Below are 25,306 nucleotides of genomic sequence, written 5' to 3'. Positions count from 1 at the left end.
CAGGCAATGTGCAAATCATGAGCTTTTAGTCAAGTTCCAAATATAAAATAAAATTTAAATGGATTAAATACACTTTGGTTTTGTAGCCATATTGTTTTGATTCATTTAGCTGAATAAAATGTATTTGCCATTGAATATAAAGTTAGTTCATTTATCTGTAAATTTCACATTCAAATTTAAAACCCAATAAAGCCTAAAATTAAACAAAAACTATATATAACTCCAGTGTTGTATTTAGTTGGCTATATCAGCTTCATTTTAGGATTTTCCAGGCCTACATTCAAATGTTTTTCAATAAATGACTGGCTGCATATTGGATACAGAAATTTAAATGAAATGCACATGAGTGAATTTAATCTATATCTATCTATATCTCCAAACATCTTTTAAAGTTGAACTTTAGGTAAAGAATAAGATTGCTGTCCAGTTATTATCTAATAGCCATCTCTATTAATTATTAAGTTATAATTCATCATATTTTGACACATAGTTTCAAACATTTTTTTCAACAATTTGGCCTTCTTTTACCAAACATGCAGAAATACGTATAAGTAAGGAAATATGACCCCTCTATAATTTAAAATAAGAACAATAAAAAAATTATAGAATTATACACTAACATGAAAAATATATTATTAAATTTAGTTGTGCCTAGTTTGTGAGCCCAACGGACCAAAAAGGAGTCGAATCTGATGCAACCACATTAGGATCTCTTCATTACAAACTCAAGTTTGGGCTTACTCACTGCCAACTCACAGAACTATTTGGTGAAGCAGCCCTGAACTCTCCTCAGGACAAGGCTTTATAGGAAATGGAAGCAAGTGAGAGGGTGTCCATCCTGGCAAGCATCTAAAGGAATGACTACTGTAAGCAGACAGGTAGGTGCTCTGAAGCAAGACCATGCACCATCATAAACTGTCTGAAAGGACATCTGAAGCAATCAGAGTAATCTTTGATTAACTGTTGCTAGGAAGTAACGAGGGAGAACTCTGGACAAGGACAAGCTTGGTCCTTCCTGGTACTTGGTGCAGCTTGGATTCAGCTGCTGGTCAAGTTCTAAGTCTTTTATTTTTATCTTTAATTTTTTTTTTACAGTCCAATAATTATCCACCTCCCAGTCTGCCTTCTGACAGTTCCTTATCCCATTCTTCCTCCCCTGTCTCCAAGAGGATGCCCTGATCCCCTCCAAGCCCCACAACCTTCAAGGACTCCCCATTCTCTGGAGCCTCAAGTCTCGAGTTGGTTAGGTGCCTCGTCTCTCACTGAGGTCAGACCAGGCAGTCCTCTGCTGTATATGTGTCTGGGGCCTCTTACCAACTAGTATATTCTGCCAGGTTGGTGGCTCAGTGTCTGAAAGATCTAGGGGGTCTAGGTTAGTTGAGACTACTGAGTTAGTTGAGACTACTGGGTTAGTTGAGACTACTGGTCTTCCTATGGGGTTACCCTCCTCCTCAGCTTCTTCCAGCCTTTCCCTAATTCAACCACAGGGGTCCCCAACTTCAGTCCATTGGTTGGGTGTAAGTATCTGCATCTGTCTAGGTCAGCTGCTTGTTGGGCCTCTCAAAGGACAGCCATGCTAGGCTTCTGTCTGTAAGCACAACATAGCAGCAGTAATAGTGTCAGGACGGAGCCTCTCCTTGAGATGGACCCCAAATTGGACTGGTCATTGGACCTCCTTCCCCTCAGTCTCTTCTCCATTTTTGTTCCTGCAGTTCTTTTAGACAGGAACAATTCTGGGTCAGAGTTTTTGACTGTGGGATGGCAACTCCATCTCTTCACTTGATGCCCTGTCTTTCTACTAGAGGTGGACTCTACGAGTTCCCACTCTCCACTATTAGGCATTTTATCTAAGGTCCCTCTCTTTGAATCCTGAGAATCTCTTACCTCCCCATTCTCTGGTACATTCTAAGAGGTCACCCAACCTCTCACCTCCCACCTCCCACCTCCCACCTCCCACCTACCACCTACCACCTCCCACCTCCCACCTCCCGCCTCCCTAGGTGGCCACTTCCATTCTTTCTGCTGGTCCTCAGAGTTTCAGTTTGTTGTGCTAGGGAAATGTTAGTGATCCCCAAAACACACACAGGAGCCAATCTGATGCGACTCACAGCAGGGTCTTTATTCTATTCCAGCTAGCTTGCTCCTACCCCACAACAGATCACTGTCATGCAGGACGGTTTTGGTGGCAGGGGAGGCACGAATGTCTATCAGATCAAGGCTTTATAGTAAGTAGCAAGGGGGAATACGTGTACAAGTATCTAATGGGAAAAGATGCTATGGCCATTAACATAATTGGCTAGTGCTGGGAGTTGTATCATAAACTTAACTTCTGTTCCCCTCTGCATTGGTGGTCGTTAGGCAAGAGGTGGGCTTGTAACCTGGAGTACAGATTTGTTGAGGGAATAACCTGAAGATACTGGTCTTGTTGAGGGTGTAACCTGGAAAGTCCAGTCTTGTTGAGGATTAGCCTAGAAACTGGAGCTAGGCTCAGGTTTTGTTGTGGGGCAACTTGGAAATTAATGCTAGGTACCAGCCTGTTAATTTACCTGAGTTCAAACTTAGGTCAGGTGCTCTAAAATGGAGTTTGAACTTAAAAGCTTTGGCATCTCAACTCTGGTTTCCCACCCCCCCCCCTTCCCAATACCTGATCATGTTCTCCTATTCCCATCCCCCTCCCCTCTCCAACCCAAGTCCCTCCCTCCCTCTGCCCCTTGTGAGTGCTTTCTTCTCCCTCCAAAGTAGTACTGAAGCATCCTCACTTGGGTCCTTTGGCTTGTTAACCTTCTTGAGTTCTGTGGATTGTATCCTGGGTATTCTGTAAATTTTTGGCTAATATCCACTTATTAGTAAGTGCACACCATGCATGCCCTTTTGGGTCTGAGTTACTTCATGCAGGATGATATTTTCTAGTTCCATCCATTTGCCTGCAAAACTCATGATATCCTCATTCTTAGTAGCTAAATAGTATTCCATTGGATAAATGAACCACATTTTCTTTATCCATTCTTCTCTTGTGGGACATCTGGATTGTTTCCAGCTATTGGCTATTACGAATAAGGCCATTATGAATATAATGGAACATGTGCCCCTGTGGCATTGTGGTGCATCTTTTAGGTATATGCCCAAGAGTGATATAATTGGATGTTCAGACCTATTTCCAATTTTCTGAAGAACCTCCAGATTGATTTCCAGAGTGGTTGTACCAGTTTGCAATCCCACTAGCAATGGAGGAGTGTTCTTCTTTCTCCACATCCTCACCAGCATGTGCTGTCAGCTGAGTTTTTGGTCTTAGCCATTCTGGTTGGTGTAAGGTGGAATCTCAGGGTCATTTTGATTTGCATTTCCCTTATTGCTAAGGACTTTGAACATTTTTAAATTCCTTCTTGGTCCTTTAAGATTATTCTGTTGTGAACTCTCTGTTTAGTTCTATACCACATTTTTTTTGATTGAGTTGATTGGCTTTTTGGTGGTTAGCTTCTTGAGTTCTTTATATATTTTTGAATATTAGCCCTCTATCAGCTGTTGGGTTTGTGAAAATTTTTTCCCAATCTGTAGGTTACAGATTTGTCCTATTGACTATGTCTTTTGCCTTACAGAAGCTTCTCAGTTTCATGAGGTCCTATTTATCAGTACTTGCTCTTAGAGCTTGAGTCATTGGAGTATTATTTAGGAAATTTCCCCTGTGCCATTGAGTTCAAGGCTCTTTCCCACTTTCTCTTCTATTGGATTCAGTATGTCTGGTTTTGTGTTGAGGTCCTTGATCCACTTGGATTTGAGCTTTGTACAAGGTGACAAATATGGACCTATTTTGATTTTTCTTCGTACTGACTGTCAGACCAACACCATTTATTGAAGATGCTTTTATTTTTCCATTGTATAGTTCTGGCTTCTTTGTCAAAGCTCAAGTGTCCTTAAATGTGTGGTTTTATTTCTAGGTCTTCAATTCTATTCCATTGGTCAACCTGTATATCTCTGTGCCAATACCATGCATGCAGTTGTTATCACTATTGCTCTATAGTATAACTTGAGGTCAGGGATGGTAATTCCCTCCAGAAATTCTGTTATTGTTAAGAACTGTTTCTGCGATCCAGACAGTGGTGGTGCATGCCTTTAATCCCAGCACTTGGGAGGCAGAGACAGGCAGATTTCTGAGTTCGAGGCCAGCCTGGTCTACAGAGTGAGTTTCAGGACAGCCTGGGCCACACAGAGAAACCCTGTCTCAAGAAAGAAAAAAAAAAGAATTGTTTTTGCTATCCTGGGTTTTGTTTTGCCATATGAAATTGAAAATTGCTCTTTCCATGTCTTTGTGTTGGAATTTTGATATATAGATTACTTTTGGTAGGATAGCCAAATCCTACCAATCCATAACCATGGGAGATCTCTCCATTTCCTGAGGTCTTCTTCAATTTCTTTCTTGAGAGACTTGAACTATTTGCTATACGGATCTTTTATTTGTTTGTTTAGAGTTACACCAAGTTGTGTTATTTGTGCCTACTGTGAAGGGTATTGGTTTCTCTATTTTCTTTCTTAGACCATTTATCATTTGTATAATGGAAGGTTACTGATTTGTTTGAGTTAATTTTATATCCAGCCATTTTGTTGAAGTTGTTTATCAGGTGTAGAAGTTCTCTGGTAGAATTTTTTGGGTTGCTTATATATACTGTATAGAGGCCAGTCCCAAGATGAAGTAAGTTTGGCCTCTCAGATCCAATTAATTATGTTTTAAAAATTCAACATACTGGCTATGGCAATGCATTCCTTTAATACTACCACTTGGGAGAGAGAGGCCAGCCAACTCTATGTAATGTTCAATGTCAGCCAGGAATACATAGTGAGATCTTGTCTTTAACAACAACAACAACAACAACAACAACAACAAAATCAGCCTCAATTAATCAATCTGAGATGAATAAAACTGATCTTTAAATAGAACTTGATATAGGATGAATTAGTGAGACCCTTAGCTTAAAATACAAAATTATATTTTCTCAATTGATTAAATATAATGTTTTAAGTTAATAAAGATTTAAAAATTTCACTTTTGTTGTGATGACCAAAGACAGTCATCAGGTGATCACAGATATATGGGTGACATCAACATTATATATATTTGGGCTTGGCTAATATAACACTTATTCTGAAGTATATTCTGCTTTAAATGCTTAAAGTTTTAACCAACTTGTTTCACTTATACAGTGTCCCAAGGGATGGGTGCCATTATTACCTCTATTTTGCAGGCAAGAAACAAAAGTCCTCAAGCAACCATCTTTTCCAAGAGAAAGTTGAGGTTATATTATAACTCAAGCATTTTGGACCCAGAATCTATGATCATAAGAACTCTGCAAGTGTTCCCTCACAGCATGCTTCACATTACAAATCTATAACATCATTATTGTATTTATTAAGTTGGGGTATTGGACGGTAGCTGTTACTATAGTACAGTGTATTTCTATGTTTTTATAATATGGTTTCCTGACCTTCTGTATTCCCTAAAGATACAGGGATTCCTCACTAATTCTATGGGGAACAGAAATCAGGTGTTTGTTGAGTCAAAGAACCCTTTTGTTTCTCATCTCAAACTTTTAATTCATGTATGCTATATATGTAATTCTGAGTACCATGAACTAACACAAAGCTCCTTAGATGAGCAGTGGTTTTCACTCTGAAGCTATTACTCCAGTAAAGACAACCATGATAAAGATAAGCCTCAGACACATCATCTCCAAATCCAGGATCACAGGGACGCTTAGATAATGGTAATCCAATCACAGTATACACTAAGATCACAGGAACTCCTAGAGGATGGTGATCCAATCGCAGCACCTATCAGCAGAAATACAGATCTCCTCAGTACAGATTTCAGGCCTCTACCCAAGTGTTCTTGACTCAGCATGTCTAGTGTAACATATAGGAATTGGTGCTTTTGACAGTTTCACAAACAATACTAATGACAACAGTGACCTGATCATACTCTCAGGAACTCATACCAATATTTACTCAGTTCTGTAGAAATTTATTTCTTAGGAGAATATATCACTTATGAAAGTGACTTTTAATTTTAAAACAAACTCAGGAAGTTATAAAAACTTAAGGAACCACAGGAAAAAAATTCACTGTCCTGTTATAAGAAAACTGAGAGACATCTCTCAACTACTTTAGTTAATTCTGTATTTCTTCAAACTTAAATGCCGACCATTTTCAACAGAATGTCTGTTTAATCAGTGTTCTAAGAGATAATTCTAGTGCTTGGCTGCTGTTCAACATTAATTTATCTGCACATAGATTAATTTTGCCAGGTGTTTTTGTTTGACTTATACAACTATATCATGAATGACCCAAGGGAGTTTATTTATCCCTTGTTAAGACTTGTTCTTTAGAAGTGAACTATCGTAGAAATGTTGCCAATCTTAGTCTTAGGACCCCTAAAAGTATGATGTCAACTGATGCTGCATTTAAGATACATAAAATTCAGATTAAGACCAGGTGTCTAAAAGTTGGCATCAGCTTTGGCAAAATACTGTCATGGCACATTATGGCAATATTAAATTTTATTAATCAGTATCAGAAAAAAGTTTCTAATGTACTTAACAGGTAATTAAAATTCATAATTCTAACATCATACAAGATGTTAAATTATCTCACCTATTCTTATCAAAACCAGCATGATTTGTGGCATGGCAAAGGAAGAAAGGATTCTAAAATTTTTAATACACAGTATTTTTTTTCTCAAACATATAGAATTCGCCTCTAGCAAATTCTATAGGATTTGTTTACGGTACAAAGAAATTCCCTGAGCTGAAATTAACAAGAGTATATCCCACTAAAGATTATCACTAGAGAAATTTCCCCTCCCCATCATTATTTCACTATTAATATACATTTCAAACTATTATTTAGATGAATTGACAGTACAGAGAATAAAATTTGCCCTAGTGTTGATATTTACATTAAGATATTCATTTTAACCAATTAGGACATTTGTCCATACTGGGGAAGCTAATTCTCCCTCTCTCAGAAGACATTAGTTGCCTTTAGTTCTTTGTCTAGTGGTGAGATCTCATAATGTTTTCTTCTTTCTATGTTAGTTTGTCTATTGATATGGCCATTGTTTACATCTTGTTTACCTAGTCATTTCTAGGAGATGTGGTCTCTCACCAGATTTCTTTGTCCTCTGGCTCTGTCCATCTTTCCATCCCCTCTTGCATGTTTGCTGAGCCTTTGACCTCTGCACTGTATATAGTTGTGGGTCCCTGTGAGTTTTAAAATAGTTAGAAATCATGCTGAATTAGTAAAGTGTCAATAATATGTTTTCTCCTAAGATCCATGACCTCACTATTCCTGGGTAGGTGGCTAGCTTTCTAATACCACACATGATTTCCCTCTAGTTGAGTGAGTTTTAAGTTCCGTTAGACACCGGTTTGTTACCACAAACATGCAAGTGTTACTTTTGCACTTTCAGGATATCTTACCATAATGGTCATTGTTGTTCTGAAATCATATACATACAGACAAGAAAAACAGATACAACAGGTATTCTTGTATGTGTGTTTGTGTATCTATGTCTGTATGTATTTATCTATGTAATAAATATCTAATATACATATACATATATAGAATATATATGCATATATATAATACATATTTTAGAAGAAAAAGAGGTCATCAATTTGAGAGGGAGTAAATAGGAGAACATGAGGCATTGGAGGGAGGAAAGGGAAAAGGATAAATGATATAATTATGTTTTAATAAAAAATGTTAAAAATAAAGATATTCATCTGTTATAATTAATAGATCAATATTAATACATTATTATAACTAAAGCCTTAAGTTTCTAGAGTTCCTTAATCACTACCTAATGCTCCCATCCAAGACACCACCTTACATTTATTCGTCATGTCTTTGTGAGTTCCTCTTGGCTGGAGAAGTTTTTGCAGACTTCCCTTGTGTTGGATGATCTTAACAGTTCTGAAGAGTTCTGGCTTGATATAGGATCTTCTCATGTTCTTTCATTAGACAGAGGTTGTGGATATTGAGCAGAAATATCCCACCATTCACCTTTCTCCATCTCACTCTTTCTTTCTTTCTTTCTTTCTTTCTTTCTTCCTTTCTTTCTTCCTTCCTTCCTTTCTTTCTTTCTTTCTTTTTTGTCTAGTATTACTTTCTGACAATATTAATTTGCTTTGGGATAATCTTGAATATTTTTGTCCCAATCCTAGAATGATTCATGTCTCCAAAGATTCTTGTTTTCTTAAATTAAAAAATAGAATTAAGAGCTGGTGACTCTGGGATATAAGCTGAGCACTAGTGTACTGGCTGGTTTTGTGTGCCAACCTGACACAGGTTGGAATTATCACAGAGAAGGGAGCTTCAGTTGGGGAAGTACCTCCATGAGATCCAGCTGTGGGGCATTTTCTCAATTAGTGATCAAGGGGGTAGGGCCCCTTGTGGGTGGTGCCATTCCTGGACTGGAAGTCTTGGATTCTATAAGAGAGCAGGCTGAGCAAGCCAGTAAGAAACATCTCTCCATGGCCTCTGCATCAGCTCCTGCTTCCTGACCTGCTTGAGTTCCAGCCCTGGCTTCCTCTGGTGATCAACAGCAATGTGGAAGTAAGCTGAATAAACCCTTTCCTCCCCAACTTGCTTCTTGGTCATGATGTTTGTGCAGGAATAGAAACCCTGACTAAGACAACTAGGGATTCTGAAACAGGAAGATTGACAAAACTTAGAGACCTCCTTGAACTACATGGTGAGTCTAAGACCATTCTATCTTACAAAAGTGAAGCTGACCAAAAGATGGAGAAAAGAGAAAAGAAAGAAAAAAGAAAAACAGAGAATGAAAAGGAAGAGATGAAAGAAAAGAAAAAGGGCATTAGTAAGAGATGAGCCCAAGCTGTACTTGCTGGTACGGAGTGTCATTTCTTTTAGGCCCCCTCAGCTGTCAGAGCAACAAAATGTGTGACTGTGTGCAATAGCAACTTTTATTCACCAGATGTAATTGTCATCTCAGAGCCTTAGTGCTTAATAAGCTCACCCTTTCTAGTTACTTCTGAACTTTTCCTAGCTCTTTCAACTCAGCTATTCTGCCTGAAACTCCTCACAAAGATGACGGGTTTAATCTGGCTTCTCACTGAATTGCTGTGCTTGGCCTCAAACTAACTCTGGCAATCTCTTCTAATCGTCAGCCTCCTTTTGATCCTCTGGCCTCAACTGCCTCTGTGGCACAAACTTAACAGAACTGAACTGAACTGACCTCTACTGAACTGAATTGAACTCAACTCAATTCAACTCAACTCAAATGCACTGCACTCACAGAACCAACAGACTGTCTGACTCCCATTCAGACTACAATGAAGCCCCAAACTATGCTCACTGACCTCAACTAACTGGATGGATTCTATTGACTCACTCTCTTCCTGCACTGCTCTTAAATAACTTCCCTTTCCTTTCTGTCCTCATGAGAGTTGAGCTTATTTTATCTCTCCTTTTGTCAAACGTTTCTCTGATTCATCACTTTGTCTGCCTCTCAATTAGACATCATTGTTTGGGATTACAAGTATGTACTAGGATGTACCTGTATTTCACCTAAAAGTTGTGGATTGCCCTGATGCTGTTTGTATTTTTTTATTGGATATTTTCTCTATTTGCATTTCAAATGTTACCCCCTTTCCCTGTTTCCCCTCCCAAACCCCTCTATCCCATCCCCTCTCCCCCTGCTTCTTTGAGTGTGCTCCCTACCCACTCCTGCCTCCCCACCCTGGCATTCCGATACACTGGGGCATCAAGCCTTCACAGGACCAAAGGCTTATCCTCTTACTGATGCACAATAAGGCCATACTCTGCTACATATGTGGCTGGAGCCATGGGTCACTCACTCCATGTGTACTCTTTCGTTGGTTGGTGGTTTAGTTCCTGGGTGCTCTGAGCAGGGTTCTGGGTGGGATCTGGTTGGTTGATATTGGTGTTCTTCTTATAGGGTTGCAAACCCCTTCAGCTCCTTCAGTCCTTTCTCTAACTCCTCCATTGGGGACCCCATGCCCAGTATAATGGTTGGCTGTGAGCCTCTACCTCTGTATTTGTCAGACTCTGGCAGAGCCTCTCAAGAGACAGCTATATCAGGCTCCTCTCAGCAAGTACTTTTGGCATCCACAATTGTGTCTGGGTTTAGTGTCTGTATATGGGATGGTTACCCAGGTGAGGCAGTCTCTGATGGCCTTTTCTTCAGTCTCTGCTCAAAACTTTGTCTCTGTATTTCCTCGTATGAGTATTTTGTTCCCCTTTCTAAGAAGGAAAGAAGTATCCACATTTTGGTCTTCCTTCTTGAGTTTCATGTGGACTGTGAATTGTATCTACTCAATTCTGGGGTTTTGGGGTAATATCCATTTATCAGTAAGTGCATACCATGTGTATTCTTTTGTGATTGCATTACCTCACTCAGAATGATATTTTCTAGTTCCATCCATTTGCTTAAGAATTTCATGAAGTCATTGTTTTTAACAGCAGAGTAGTACTCCCCTGTGTAAATGAACCACCTTTTCTGTATATATTCCTCTGTTGAAGGACATATGGGTTCTTTCCAGCTTCTGGCTATTATAAATAAGGCTACTATAAAATAGTAGAATATCCTTGTTATATGTTGGAGAATCTTATGGGTATATGCCCAGGAGTGGTGTAGCTGTGTCCTCAGGTAGTACTATGTCCAATTTTCTGAGGAACTACCAGACTGATTTCCAGAGTGGTTGTACCAGCTTACAATCTCACCAGCAATGGAGGAGTGTTCCTCTTTATTCAAATCCTCCCCAGCATCTGCTGTCACCTGAGTTTTTTATCCTAGCCATTCTGACTGGTGTGAAGTGAAATCTCAGGGTTGTTTTGATTTGCATTTCCCTGATGACTAAGGATGTTGAACATTTCTTTAGGGGCTTCACATCCATTCCATATTCCTCAGTTGAAAATTCTTTGTTTAGCTCTGTACCCCATTTTTAATAGGGTTATTTGGTTCTCTGGAGTCCAACTTCTTGAGTTCTTTGTATATATTGGATATTAGCCCTCTATTGGATGTAGTATTGGTAAAGATCTTTTCCCAATCTACTGTTTGTATTTTAATGGTAATTCTGCTTCCTCAACAAGGGCTGACCCTAAGAGGAGTGGCTCACATACCTAGGTGATTCCATGTGAACCTTCTCCCCATTTTAATCGGTCAATAAAGATGGCAGAAGCTAATCTTTGAGCTAAAAATAAGGTGGGATTTCCAGGTTCCAGGAGAAGAGGAGGAGAGGATTTGGGCCAGGCTGTGGAGTAGAGAGGAAGTGGCAGACATGTAGGTCTCTGGACTGATAGTTTGTAGCCCTCACAGGAGGTAGAGGCCAAAGGAGGATGGGGCAGGGTATTCTTCACTCAGCAGTTGTGTTATGTGGCTGGTTTTAAAATAAGGCTATCTGGTGTTTTCCCTCCACAGCGACTCAGGTGGGCAGAAGAAAGGGCACAGCTGCAGGGCAGTTGTTAGAAGATTGATGAAGCTAGCCATGGGAGATGGGTGATATGGCGTTTGCCGGCACTGGGCAAGGAGCAAGCATGCATTTTAAAATTACACTCAACAGGAAGATTTAAAGTTGTGTGGTGTGCCTGCATTCAAACTGAATCACAGAGACCTAGAAGGTCTTTAGATGTTATCAGAGCATCCATGTTGCTGGATTAAAATTCATCAATATCTGTATATGTCTTTGTAGATATGTATGTCTATCTCTGTGTGTATCTATGTGTATTTCTGTATATATGTCTGTGTATATGTCTGATATATGTTTTTATGTGTATGTATATGTATCTATGCATATGTTTATGTGTATATATGTTATATGTATTTGTGTGAGTATTTTTATGTATTTGTACACAAGTCTGTATATATGTGTGTGCACATGAATATATATGTATGTATATACATATATATGTAATCTTCTTGTAATGAGTATAACTTCAAACTAGTGTATATGATCTGATTGAACAAGGTCTCTTTTACAAGAAAATTTAAATCAACTAATAATTTTCAAGATCTGTCTTATTATAATAGGCATTTAGAAACTGCCTGTGTTTAAAAGCACCAACTTCTCATTTGTACCCACAAGGAAACCTGCCAGCTCTGTCTTCATTCTGAGTCTGTCTCTTTTATATTGAGTCACACATCCCCGCCTGACTTTACTTAGGCATATTAATTAATCAAGGCATATTCATCTACCCCACCCATCTCAACCCCTTCAAGGCTAAAGACACAAAGATAAGTCAGATCTTGAACATTCTTTAACCTTAGATTCTACAAATAACAGAGTACTGCAGTAAGCACTAAGTGAGAGCAACAATAATCTGTGTGAATAAGGCTACAGCCTAGAGTAGCAGTAATTACCCACTCAAGCACTATGGACTTTTTAATGCCCCCTTGCTGAAGCAGAATTCAAGCACTGAACAAGATCATAAGTTGACTAAGATTTTTAATTTTGTATGTCTCTTTTTTCAGTCCATTCTGCTTTATCTATTTAAAGCTCATGCTAGTAACTATAATGGACTTGAAGTTACTAATCCTCTTCATTTGTCATTCCTAACACAGCTCTACTGAATAAAGTTCCTTCCTTTGGTTTATTGTCATTAGTTGTCTCTTTAATTGGTATATTGGGACAAGCAATCAAGCCTGGCCTTTTGGGCAACAAGAGCTTTATATTGGCCTTTTCCCTACAATTTCTTTTGTGTTGTGAACCCTGCTAGTTTCATTTAAATTGCTGTGATAAAATATACTGACAAAAGTAACTTAGAGAAAAAAGGTTTTATTTTATTTCCAGGTTACAACTCATCATTGCAAAGAAGTCAAGGAGACAGGAATTACCTAACATCCACAGATAAGAGCAGAGAGAAATGAAGGCATGATTGCTCACTTGTTTGTTTGCTTATTATGCTCAGTGCAATTTATACTGATACAGTTCAAGGCTTTCTGCCTGGGAAACAAGTGCCACCCACACTAAACTGGGTCTTCCCATACCAACTAACTTAATTAAAATCATCCTTCACATTCATGCCCACGTGCAAACACCATATAGGTATTTCTTCTTTGATATGTTGTGTCAGATTGGCAATTAAAGCTAATTATCACATCATGACAACATATTCCAAGACAGAAGTGCTTTAAACAAAAATCTATAGTCACAGAACAAAAAAAGACATAAATCAATGAGTTTCCCAAATACATTGGTAGGAAACCACTTAGATAAGTTGCTGAAAAACAAGAAAAATATTGTATATGTTATAGACAGTGACTGATGTCATTATTAGAGTTTTGTATTGGAGAAAACTATAGGTCAATGGATACAGTCCAAAAGAGTTACCTACTTATTTGAGGGATGCTATGTTAGATACATTTGTGGGTAATGAATATCCATTAAGGTTAATGGAGACAGCCCCAAGTAATTTTCTTACAGCTGTGATACACCCCAACTCTGCACAGTCTCAAGGTTTTAGTCATTTGGTCAAGTAGAATTTTTAGCAAAGGTGTGGCCTTATTCTGGGAACTTCAGTTCACACAAAATACTGGCTGGTTTAAAGAAATTATGTTCTTACAATTCTGTAGTCTGGAAATCTAATACTAAGATGTCAACAACTCTGTCTTGTCCTGCATCTTGCGTCTTTGGGTTTCGGATGGCTACCTTCTCACTATGTCCTCATATGCTCTCTACTCCTTACATGTGCTATCCTGATGTTCTTTTCTAGAACAAGAGACAGGCTGAAGTAGGCCTACCCTTTCGACCTCATTTAATCTCGTTAGAGTCTCTCTCCAATATAACAGAATGCATGTTCAGAATAAATCTGTCAAGGAGAAGAGGTGGACTCCTGACTGCATTTAGAACATGAAACTTCAAGTGCAAGAATGCACAATTAGCACATGACCACGACTAGAGCTCCAAGAACAGTGGGTGGTAGCTGACATGGGAACACTGAGTAAATTGTCATCATTGGCTTTTAGGACAGTAGAGTCTTAATCCCTGCCATTAACTTGTAAAACTCACTCTGTAAACCAGACTGGCCTTGAACTCAGCAATCCTTTCTGCCTCTGCCTCCCAAATGCTCATAATAAAGGTGTGTACCACCACAGCACAAAATTCTTTATATGTGTCTGAGAGGGGGGTTGTGCTGAGCACATGTGTGATCTCTGTGTGTGTGTCCCTGTCACCTCTCTCTCTCTCCCTCTCCTCTCCCTCTCCCTCTCCCTCCCCCTCACCTTCTCCCTCTCTCTCTCTCTCTTTCTCTCTCTCTCTCTCCCTCTGTGTGTGTGTGTGTGTGTGTGTGTGAAGGTGTGTGAATGTGTGTGAATGTGTATGTGTGTGTGTGTGTGTGTGCCCATGTATTCTATGCAGATAAGTTTGTATGTGCATGTACTTCTTTCTCATGGGACTGGAAGTCTGTTGTTTTTGCTAGACTGGCTAGCCAGTGAGTTTCCAGGATCTATTTGTCTTTGTCCTCCAATTCTTAGATTCCAGGAATGAGTAACTATTTCCAGATTTTGTAACATGGGTGCTAGGAATTTAATCTTAGGTACTCATGCTTATATAGTAAGTATTCTTACTCATGAAGTCATCTCCCTAACTCAATAGATAAAAGATGATACATTTCTATTATTTGAGCTACTAAGTTTGTCATAATTGTAACAACTGGAAAATAATAACCTCAATTAACTAATGTCATAGCACTCAAAAATGCACAAAACATTTGAAGTGATTACTCACAAGGAAAACAGGAAGACTATTACAGATTCTTCTATTTACTCAAAAACATATCAACTATTCTAGGGTTATCTTTACTGTGGTCAAGTTTGTTTTCTTGCCTATTGGGCTGGGGCATATGCCGCTATCTTTCTCTCTCCAATATTTCTCTCTCTCTCTTTAAATTTACCATATAACATCTATTCATATGGCATCTTTTTCAGTCCCTTCCTGGCTAGCCTAGGGATATCTGATGGTGTTGACACTGGAATAGGAGGAAATCTGACTATCACAACAGTTTACCAACATATGTCCCTAGATTTGGCAGACAGCCTAGATGCAATAATAAAGGCCACCTGAGGTCATAGTGAGGTCCTGCCCTGTACTGCATCCAAGGGCCATGTCTAGGTTCTTGGCCCTACAGCAGCAGGAGTCTGTGTCAATGTCTTTGGCCCATGTTATCACCAAAAGTAATGTAGATGTCTCTGGTCTGGCCTGCTGCTTGGGACCATGTTCATGTCTGAGGGCTGTGGAGAACTGTCCCTTCCTCCAGCCAACTGCAGCACTCAGACAGTGTGCCCTAATGGCATAGACAAGGGAGAGCTAGCCCCCAAGGACATGAATGCAGGAGAGCTGTCCCCACAGCTGAGCGATGCTGGAGAGCTGGCCCATGTGGTGTGGTGTGACTGAGGGAGAACTGGCAGCCTGATCAACTCAACTACCACTCAGGGCCAGATATAGGGCCTGGCCCCTCTATGAACTGCTGGAGCACAAAGGCCAGGCCAGTCCTCCAGAACCGAAGCTGCAAGACCTCCACAACACGGAGCAACCACGGGACATCTAAGAGGAGTCCCAGGGAGAGTTCAGTATTGGTAGTGTAGTAGACGCCAGGGGCTACAAACAAGATTAAGGACTCACTGCAACGAACATTTGTAAGTGGAACTGTTTGGGGAAAAGGGTATACTGAGTGGCACACCATGACACACCTCAGCTTTCATGCTGAGGGTTTTCTTTTTTTATTTTTAATTTTAATTTTTTTTATTTTCTTTGCATGGGGAGGTAGCAAGGGTGGAGAGTGGATATGGAGGGACAAGACATGGGTAGGATTGGGGTGCGTGATGTGAAAATCACACAAAAAAATCAATGCAAAGTTACAGGGGGAGAAGGGGTAACAGAAGAGGGAAAGGAAAAGGAAAAGGAAAAGAAGAAGGAAAGAAGCAATAACCAAGAATCTCACTCCTTGGATCAAGCTACACAAGAATGACTTCCCTGGAGCAATGAACGGCAGTGGCTTCCTAGGTTCTTGCCTTTCGGGGGGGATTGGAGTGGTGGTGGGTGTGACCAGATTACTTTTGTTTGTACCTTGTAGTTCAACCTCCTTGAACAATTGTCTTCTAGGACAGGTTCAGACTAAACTTTTTATGCTGTGGGAATTGTAGCAAATTACTACTACTGGGGATTTAAATTGTTTTCTCTGGCTATAAGATAGGATAGGAAGAAAATGTCCTTGCCCTCTCTGGTTGGAATTTTACTCCTTAATAGCAGAAGGCAGTCCATCCCAGTCCTGCTGCTTCCTCAAAAGTCTTCTGAGATTCCTGAGGGTGAGATGAAGCAGGACAGGGAGCCTTTGAAAGCTCTGTGAAGACTGAAAAAGTAGACATGATAAAAATAAATCAGCCAAAGGGAAAGATGGAAATTCTGGACCAAGATCACCTAAAATTAACTCTACCACCCTCAAAAGTACAGAAAATCCCCAGAGCAGTTGAAAGTCATCTATGCCTCATTAGAATATAGAAACTCACATCCCTGGATGGTATCTTAAATGTTAGTGAACCATTCGTCACATGAAGTTGAACAAAAGATTGCGTGTAAAGGTGGAGTACATGCAGAAGAGTCAGCTCTTTGTAACTGAGTCATGCCATTATTCTGAAGCTTCCTAAGGGCCACATTGTCCATGCAGCAGGGCTGTTGCACAGTGGGGCTTTGCCTCACTCCTTCTATTGTGCCCTGATTTTTACCCCTGAAGGTGTAGCTTGTAGGTAAATAATACATCTAGCATATTATATGCCAAGCATGACTCATAAGTCCCACAAAATATTAAACAATAAAAACAGGAAGATGATGTGTCATTAATGGCTGGCTCATTTATAGCTAATGGTTAATTTGTTTAGAACTTTAGTATATGAGAATCCATAAATAGATGTGAGTATTTACATACTATCAGTTATGATACATGGAATGAACAAGTTACTTGAATTCTCCTCGGTGCCAGAGATGCATTGACTATTAGAGTTAGCCTGAGTTGAGCAGCATCTCTTCTGGTTCTCATATAAATCCTGGAGTTAAAAATGTCCTTATACACCCCAAACTAATCTTCTATTCCAGAAGTTCCTAAATATTCTTATTTTACAGCACCCTGATGGGTGTTCAATGCTCCTAGTTTTCATGATGATCCCAGTACAAAATAAATAGCTGACATTTCCTTCTTAAGAGGCTACATCCAAATAAAAATTTTAAGTTTATCAAGGTATATATCCAATATGCCTTAGTAACCATTTGAAAAAATGCACATATCATTTATATTACATATATTCATATACACAAAGCAATATATAGTCATATATATGAAAAGTATATATTCATATACTGTTATTTAATCAGAGGTGCACCCTCTGTACACTCTCATGATTACCCAAACCCCAGAATCGCTGGACACTGAACACTCATTTTCTTTTCCACACTGATTTTTCAAGTGCTCCCCATTTTTTATCACAGCAGCTGTCAAAAAGAACTTTTAAAAGTATGATACACCATCTGGGAGCTGCTCGAGCAGGGCCGGAGGGTAGAGCCGGAGGCCGCTGACTCCTAGCGGGTGTGGCACACGCGTGTGGACGTGACGCCGAGCTGTTTTGTCCCGGGGTCGCGGGGCTGACTGCCTTGGCCCGGACGGAAGGCGGCGAAGGATCGGCTGGACATTCTTATCACCCGAATTCCAAAGGCACTGGCGAGCAGCATAAAGCAGACAGAATCAAGGAGGGACTCACAGTGTACTCACACATTGTCAAACTGCAAGAGTTGTGGAAAACTACTCAGATCCAAACAATTCACATCCCTAAATCAATGACAGATGCATCTTTTCTAAAGCATCCAGAACTCACCTTGGGCCAGAAGCGCTACCTGTGCAGTATTGCTAAGTTCTGTAACTCCAGCTATCTGCGGACCTTCATGAAGAGGCAGTACATGCATCTGTTTCATCACGGGTCACAAAAGCCAGGTGTCCTCACTCACCACAGAGGCCATATGAGCTCTTGATACGCACAGAAACTGTATTTCCTCTGTAATACGTGGAGACACCATCTGGAGAGAGAAGACTCTCTGAGCACTGCAGCAGAAACACCTGAAATGATCATACATTCCCTTTGGCGACCCCTGAGACACAAAGAAGGGTTAAAAATTGGATATGCATCTAAAACACGATGCAAGTCCCTGAAGGTTTTTAGAAGAGCGCGCAGACTGTTGTTGCTACCAGTTTCTCCTAATGTTTATCAACCACGCATGAATGAAGAAACAAAGGAAGAGGATTTCCTGAATACGTGCATGCAGTCCATGTCCACTCAAGAGCAAGGCTCACCTCACACCAACCTGACAGTCTAATCCTCCACATCAGGTCCAGCCATCAGCTAATATCCAGATGCTCAAGAGTTGGGACCATGTATGGGATAGTGCTAGTAGTAACTGGTATGTTATTTTGGTTGTTGAGAAATTTATAATAGCCTTCTTCATCTAATATACTCCTGTGTTATATCTGTGTAAATGTATGCTTGTTTCTAGCTAGAATAAAATTTTACTTGCAAAAATTTTTAAAAAGTATGATACAATTGAAGGGAATGCAGAATGAGTCAATATCAAAATTGTCAGCTTCTTTGAGGTAGACACAGGAGTACAGCCAGTGCATGCCAAGGGTCATACTGAAACTTGAAGAAATTCAGTTCCAGTACATTTGGGAGCTCACTACCAGATCTGCTGGGCTTGGTGCATGTGGACTCCGTCCCCCCGACAGGCTGCAAGCTGGAGTTGAGCACCTGCTGTGTGAAGGAGTCCTGACTGCTGCTCCTTAGATCATAGACTTAGCAAGTCTCATACTTATGTTAAAGGTTTACCGGATCTTCCTTTCAAGATCTCCTTCTGGTCTGGTGTTAATGGATTCTCTCCTGTTTATGTTATATGGGCAAGTGTCGAATTCCTCTGGGTCTGGTTCCCAAGCCTAACTATAAATACTGAGTGAATTACAGTAAAGCTCTCTCTTATCACTTCTACCTGGCGCCTGTGTCTTTCCTTACTAACTGTTTGCTCCCACAGATAATTGTTCATCCCAGTCCTAGAGCACTAACCGGGAGACAACAGGTGCAGTGAGAGAAGCACAGGGTTATCAAGACAATGAAGATCCGAGTTCAGAATTCCTTATTTCAAATACAATGCTTTCTTCAAAGTTTAGAGGTAATTTTCATTCTTTTAAAATACATTCACTTTTCTATTTGAACAAATTAGTCTCCTCATGAAACAGGTACAGTACCCACTAAACCATACACTATAAAAATTTGCTCAATATTATACAACTATAGAATTTGTCTTTACACCTTATAAGGGACTTTCTTATTCTCAGCCTCAGTCATATTAGGCTGAGATCAATTACATGAATTGAAATCATATGTGATCACATATATAATCAACTAGTTACCTATGTGACTCAGTGTTTAAAATAACAAATCCTGGAACCTATGGCTTGGGTTCAAATGTCAGTACTGTTCATTTTTAACTTCAGTAAATCATTTTAACTTTAGTAAATCATTATGAAAATGAGTGTTCAAACTCTTTATAAAATAGAGGCAGCAATAATAAATATTCAATAATGAATAATAATGAGAACCACATTAGCTATTCCTAATGTATTATCTGAGAAACAACGTAACATGTATCCATCGTATTTTCAATATTCATCTCCACATCCATATCAAGCAGTATTTTAAGTTTACATATAAAATGTGGTCTATTATTATTAATTACCTCACAAATGATAAGATTTTATAAGTTTTATTGGTCTTAGGTACCAAATATAGATGATATAGTAAACCTTATTCTAAAATTTGACATAGAAATATGATATCTGATACTTATAATATTTATACATGGTAAGATTAAGAATACAGAGTATGAACAGAGGAAAATTGATTCTCATATATGCTGTGGTTATAAACATCAGATCTTAAAACAGCAAGTTATACTTTACCCTCTATATGGTAATCTTAAAATGTTAATCCTTGTGTTTCATTTATATTCAGATTTCCTCTCATTAAGTAACTGGAAAAGTGGGGGAATACATCTGTCATGTTCAGAAAAAAATAGTTGGGAGTGATTGTTAATTGTCATCACTTTGTGGTTATCTCTTACTTTTCTCTCCAAGGTTTATGAACAAACAGGGTTCTCTCAGTCACATCAGCAGGCAGCTTGAACTCTGAGCTAATAGAAGGCCTAGCAATAAAGTTCCAATCCAGTTCCATGTAATTCAGTAGACAGCTTGTGTTGACTCTGAGAACACAGTGTCTCAGAAATAAAAATACTTTGTCTTTTGAAATGATGAATTCATTATGTCTTGTGGGAATGAGCAATAATTCAAACCTTATTAATTAAAACTGCCTACTAAATAGTCAAAGAAAAACAAGTCATCAACTCTTTAACCACATTACACACCCACACAAAGTTGTGTGGCTTCAATGATCAAAAGCTCACTACTGAGAACTACAGTGAGAGTAATGATCTCTAAGTCTTCACTGTCCTGTAAGGGTGGTTTAGACATACTGACTTAGTCGCTGGTGGGTGGGAGGAGCTGATACCTATGCAATTTGAAAAGGTTAGCTCAATTTGATTAATGAACTATGGATGAATAAATATAGATTTAATAGATCATTCATGCATTTGAAGTTTCCATTTTGTACAGTCCCAACAAGAATGGTGTCTTGATTTCTCTCTTCCTTCCTTCCTTCCTTCCTTCCTTCCTTCCTTCCTTCCTTCCTTTTATTTTACTTTCTTTCTTTTCTGTTTTTTGGGGTTTTTTTTGTTTTTTTGTTTTTTGGGTTTTTTGCCTACCATACTTTAAGTGGCATTTCTTTGTTATGATGACCAGATAATTAGATAAATTGGGTGACGTTTACCCTTAAAAGGTTAATATAAGAAACACTTTCTTAATTTAAACTAGTAAGATCTCAGATAAAGTATACATATTCAATTATGTTTCTGCCTCCTATTTCTTCAAATGTACTTTTTTTCTCTAGCATAACAACAACAACAAAAAAAGTCCCAAGTGCTGGGAATTAAAGGTGTGCACCACCACACCTTTAATTCCCAGCATTCAGGGGGCAGAGAAAGGTGGATCTTTGTGACTTGGAAACTAGCCTAGTCTACATGGTGAATTCCAAGTCAGCTGGGGTTACCGAGTGAGAGCCTACCATTAATTCTTAAAATAAAAGAAACAAATTATTTTTTGGCATATGGTACAATAAATGCATGAAGAGATTTTGTGCCAGGAGAGTTCCAAACAATACAGGCTATTACTCTTTCCCTTGGTTGTCTTGCCTGGGTTGAAGGAAGGTAAGTCCCTATTGCTGAAGACAGAATCTAAGTTGTTTCTGACCTGACACTTCCTCCCTGAAAATTAGCTTTAGTATTCCTGGAAAGCACTATGCGAGCTTGTAAGGGGTAGAAGAAACCAATAGTCCTGCCAGCTGTGATCCCTATGAACCTACCACAAAGACCAGCCTGGCCACATAAGTGACACTCATACCTTGGTAGTAACCAATAGCTCTAACTTGACTGCATAAGTGGCATTCATACCTTGGTGGTAACCAACAACTCTTATTGAACTTAAGACCCTCTTAATAGTAAGGAAATCACGTCTTGTACCAGAAACTTAACCTACTATCCAAGGTAGTAGGTCATTGGACTTAGAGAAGACCCCATTATCACCACTTCATTGAATGAGCATAATTTCTAACTACATTATAAATATCTAGCCTCATATCCACTTACAGGTGAGTAACTCTCACTCCTCCTAAAAGAAAACTTTCCTTGTAACAGAAGGTAAGTCATTACAGAAGTCTAAAATTGGTCAAAATAGAACAAGTGATTGTCGAGCATCCAGCCTCGATTAATTCCTCTGTGATACAATTCTTGCACCTAAGGCTCAGAGATCATCACAGAAGACTGGGCAGGAAGACTATAAGAACCAGAGAGTACCAGGAGAGCGGCTGTGAGGTTAGGTATCCTACGAATGACAGAGACGCTTCTCTCATCATACTTCAAAATTATGTAACAGCAATAGACATACTAGCATGAAGTGGGTGAATCCTACCCATAGATAAAAACAAACAAACAAAAAACAACTACAAGCAGCTAAAGAATGTTAGAGCTGGAGAAATTCTTCTTCTTATAATTTAATCCAGTGCCAAATGGTTAGCCCTGATAAAAACAGAAATAGCACTAATCGGACTGAGAGAATTGTATTTATATGCTTAGACATTTATATCTCTGTGTATGGTACAATAGCAACTAAGGATAAAGGAGCCCCTGATTTTAAGTAATAAGGGGGAGGAGCCCTGCAAGGGGTTGTGGAGAGTTAAGGCAAGGGGGAAAGTGGTGCAATTGTATTCTAATTTTTAAAAGTCTTCAAAAGAATTATAATTGTAAAAGTAGACATCATCAAATGCCCTAAATATATGTCTCCAGAATCTGAACCTCTATAGGGAAAAATTGAATTTCTGAGCTTTTTAAACCTCAAGAAGTAACTGTGATTCTCAAAGTTTACCAACACTAATATGAGAACTTTAAATAGCCTTTTTATGAGGGCATTCAATTATTTTGGCAATTTTGGAGGTTTCATGAGGTGCTGAAAAGAAGATATATTCTCTTGTTTTGGGTGTGAAAGTGTCTATAGATAACTCTTAAATCCATGTGGTGCTTGGGCAGAAGGCTATCCTTGTAAGGTGGACTCAGCCACCACCAACTGGACATACTGTGCTATCTGGAGACTTCTATGTGCAGCATGCTTCACTGGGGCTTGAGTAGATGTTCCCAATGTGAATGAAGTCTGCAGACTCACTACCTGTAAACTCCAAACAGACCTCCTAGGTCTGCAAGGATTTCTTTTGGAGATAGATGGAAGGAGGACTCTTTTTACTTTTTCTTTTAAGACTACCTTCTCAGTCTCAAGTGAGTTTAGTGAGCCAATGCAGCCACAGGCACACAGTCATCTTTTCTCCTTGCTACTGTATCGGCCTTGCTGCTACTTTGGTCCAGAAGAAGAAGAAGAAGAAGAAGAAGAAGAAGAAGAAGAAGAAGAAGAAGAAGAAGAAGAAGAAGAAGAAGAAGAAGAAGAAGAAGAAGAAGAAGAAGAAGAAAAGGGTTGGCAAGTCGACCAGTATCTGTCCAACAGGTATGCATTTGTTTAATCATGCCAAAGCCCTCTTCTGCTCTTCTGTCTTTTCAGTGACACTTAACTCTGCCTTTTAGTACCACTATGTGGCTGTATTTTTGCCATCTGTGGGAATTTAATAGCTTCTACTAGTTTAGAAGTTCCTTGAAAAGTAGAATAAGTTTTGTTCTATTGTAAGTCTGTCCATCCCCAACACAGTAAAAAATTTGTCCCCATTTAGTGATCTGGGTGGGACATGACTAAGTATATCCAAGAATTAAGAAAATAAATTGCAAACAAAAAAGGAGATTTTGGAGAACAGTGAAGTTTACGATGGCAATATTGGCTGTACTTAGAAAAACATGACTTGTTAAGATATAGTGAAGGGAGAAAAAGGGCATAATGAAAAAGAAAGCTTGATCTGCTTCTTATATGTTACATATTTTCCACAAATAACTCATGATGGTTTCATATCTCAGTTTTTTTATTTGTAAAACTAGAGAGATGGACAACAACAGTGGTGTTCAAATATCACTGATAAGTAGAATCAATGGGGGGACATGAAAATACAGGCTCTTTATTGTCATCTAATTTCAACTCAATTAGAAATCAAATAAACCTATCTTTTTAAACACATTCCTGGATGTGTATATTTGTGTGCCTCATTCCAATTCACACACTAAAACCCTATTCCCAGCTGATGGAATTGGAAGGTAGGGTATTTGAGGGTAGTCATGTTCTTAAGGTATAGTCCTCATTTTGAGGATTGACATACTTATAAGAGGTAAACAATGGGTAACTTTGTAACCTTTCCCACTATATGTAGAGAAACATGAAGAAGATGGGCATCATGAACTGAGAAGAGGGGTCCTAACAAGAATTTCACCAAGAAGAAGAAGGAGGGAGAGGAGGAGGAAGAAGGAGGAGGAAGAAGAGAGAGGAGGAGAAGAAGGAGAAGGAGAATTATTTTATGCATCTGGCATCCTTAGGCCTCCCTCAAAGGAACTGTTAGAAACAAGTGTCTGTTGTATATAGTAGCAATAATAATTTGCTACTGCAGCCTGGGCTAATTGAAACAGGTCAGTAGTATCAGCATGACTGAAAAATTGTTAAAAATACAAACTGTATTCTCCACACTAGACCTGCTGATCCAGAGACAACCATGTTTAACAACCCACCCACATGAGTGTTCAAATATGAAAACAACTGAGACAGATGATGAATAAAATGATTTGTAATGAAATGATTACAAATGAAATGATTTGTCAGTAATGAAATGATTAGTGTTTGGTCAATAGTCATAAAATGAAGACTCATCAGGAAAAGTCATCAAAGGAGGTCAGTCAGGAATGGTCAAAGTATAGATATGAATGCTGCTTCTGTCAGAAAGATTTATTTAAGTTTAACTTTTGTCCAGAAGACAAATAATTGAATTCAGCTTTCAAATGTTAACTATTACCTTGTCTCAGAAGTGTCTCCTTATTGGTATGCCCTGGCTACACTGAACACTTGGTCTCTCATGCCTGTTCTCCCATGGGTATCCTGTGAAATCAATTATAACACATACGATGTCATTTATTCTCAATTGCTTAGAGTCAAGAATCAGTTCATGGTTTTTCCAAGCCCAATTCTGATACATTCTAATCAACAAAATTAATCAACAAATTTTATTGCTTTCCAAATCAAATTAAAATAATTAAGTGATCTATAGAATTTCTATTTCCAAAAAAAGTCAATATTTCAGTAATGTCATAGCACTTTATAATTACTTAGGAATAAATGAAGGTATACTTAAAAATGTACTCCAAAAGATAAACAGATACATATCATTCAGCTTTTACTGACTATATGCAAATAAGCTACCTCATCAGTCTGGATGTTATATGTATTCAATATTATACTATCAAATATATATATAAATATAAAAAATATTGTATATTATAATAATATGCAAACGAAGTAAAGATTTTGTTGTTTTTATTAAATACTATTGGGAAAACATCTCTTAAATTGAAACTATATAAAAACCTTGTACATTTTTGAAAGATTGAAGTTCAAACAGCATTAATTTAATGGCCAACAGCTGTCTGGAATGAAAAAGATCCAA

At 38.8% G+C, this 25,306-nt stretch overlaps 1 pseudogene; it reads left to right on the top strand.

The window, feature by feature from the left end:
* Positions 1-15,245: 15,245 nt before the first annotated feature.
* Positions 15,246-24,432, top strand: LOC116073656 (annotated as a pseudogene).
* Positions 24,433-25,306: the final 874 nt, after the last annotated feature.

This window comes from Mastomys coucha, unplaced genomic scaffold, assembly GCF_008632895.1.
Source record: "Mastomys coucha isolate ucsf_1 unplaced genomic scaffold, UCSF_Mcou_1 pScaffold23, whole genome shotgun sequence".
Classification (NCBI taxonomy): domain Eukaryota; kingdom Metazoa; phylum Chordata; class Mammalia; order Rodentia; family Muridae; genus Mastomys; species Mastomys coucha.
This window is presented reverse-complemented; position numbering and strand designations above follow the sequence as displayed.